Source organism: Carlito syrichta, unplaced genomic scaffold (genome assembly GCF_000164805.1).
Source record: "Carlito syrichta isolate Samal-C Ts95f unplaced genomic scaffold, Tarsius_syrichta-2.0.1 Scaffold305649, whole genome shotgun sequence".
Taxonomy (NCBI): Eukaryota; Metazoa; Chordata; class Mammalia; order Primates; family Tarsiidae; genus Carlito; species Carlito syrichta.
In genome coordinates, this window is record NW_007249745.1 from 415,719 (window position 1) to 417,541 (window position 1,823).

Below are 1,823 nucleotides of genomic sequence, written 5' to 3' on the forward strand. Positions count from 1 at the left end.
GGCCGGGAGCGGCCACTGCACTCCAGTCTGGACAATGGAGTGAGACTCCAACTCAAAAAATAAAATAAAATAAAATATAACTGGGTGTGGTGGCTCATGCCTGTAATCCCAGAACTTTGGGAGGCAGAGGCGAGAGAATTGCCTAAACTCAGGGGTTCAAGATCAGCCTGAGCAACATGGTGAGAGCAGAAGGATCGTCTGAGTCCAGCAAGTCGAGGCTGCAGTGGCCGTGAGTATGCCACTGCACTCCAGCCTGAAGACAGAGTGAGACTTCGCCTCAAAAAAAAATATATATATATATGTAAACATATATATATTTATTCTGAGATACTATATATTTATATAAATGGTACTTTACATTTCCTAATAGTTTGTGGCTATGATTTCTAAAGGCAATGTATTTTAAGATTTTTCTCCTATTCCAGCAAGGTTACTCCACACACAGCCAGAGCCAGGGACCCAGCAGTGATTGAGGACCCTCCTGCTGCCTCTGCTTCTGGTCCTTTTGCCATTCCCACTCTGAGTCCCCTTGCCCTCCCTGCTCCTGTGTCCCCCGAAATGTGTATGTTGAATTCTAACCTCCAGTGTGGTGGTATTAGGAGGTGAGGCTTTTGGGGAGGTAATGAGATTTAGATGAGATCATGAAAGTAGACAGTCATGGGGATTATGAGATTAGTGTCATTGTAAAAAGAGGAAGAGCTGGGTGTGGTGGCTCATGCCTGTAATCCCAGCACTTTGGGAGGCAGAGGCAAGAGGATTGCCTGAGCCCAAGGGTCTGAGACCAGCCTGGGCAACTTGACGAGACCTCATCTCTACAATAAATTAAAAAATTAGCTGGGTGTGTTGACTCACGCCTGTGCGAAAGGATTGCCTGAGCCCAGGAGGTCAAAACTGCAGATTGCAGTGACTGTGATTGTGCCACTGCACTCTGGCCTGGGCCACAGGGTGAGACTCTGACTCAAAAAAAAAAAGGAAGAGAGAGCTTCCTCTCTCTGCCATGTAATGATATGAGACGGCAGCTATCTACAAATCAGGAAGTGAGCCCTCACCATGAACCAAATCTCCTGGCACCTTGACTTTGGACTTCCCAGTCTTCAGAACTGTAAGAAATATCTGTTGTTTAAGCCATCCAGTCTGTGGTATTTTATTGTATCTACCCAAGTCGACTAACATATTCCTTGAGTTAAAATTATTCAAAAGGGGGCAACCCCTTCGGGTCCCCTCCCACTGTGGGGGCTTCTCTGTCCTCTCAATAAATCCTGCTTTCTCACAAAAAAAATTATTCAAAAGTATCCCTTTGCCAATATTCCCTTGATATAATTTTTTAATAGGTAGTACTTCACATAGTACAAAAATCTAAATAATAGAAAAAGTGTATAGTGAAATTCTCATTCTAACAATGGTACTAACTACATTGTTTCTGTGAACCACTAGTAGGGAACCACTTTATTCGTTTCTTTTTTTTGGGGGGGGGAGATTTAACCTTCATTTTTTAAAAAACCAAACCACTAGGAAAATGTATCACAGCCTGGATACAGCAAACAGACAGGCTCTATGATCATTTCAAGTAATAAGTTAGTAAAAAGACAAGTTGCTATCAAAACGATAAGGTACCACACTGGGCATATTGCAACATGCAACACTGCATGTTGCAAAGGCCTCAGGCAAAAATGGTATTTGGTAATAGGGGGGCTGTCCCTCCTCTGTTCTAAGGGAGTCACTGCTTGTCCTAGTCCAAATTGTTTACTTTTTCTCTCTTGAATTTGCCATTGCTGGGCAATTGTCTCAATGCAGTTGTGTTAATTCAGGGGGCTGGGTTAGCC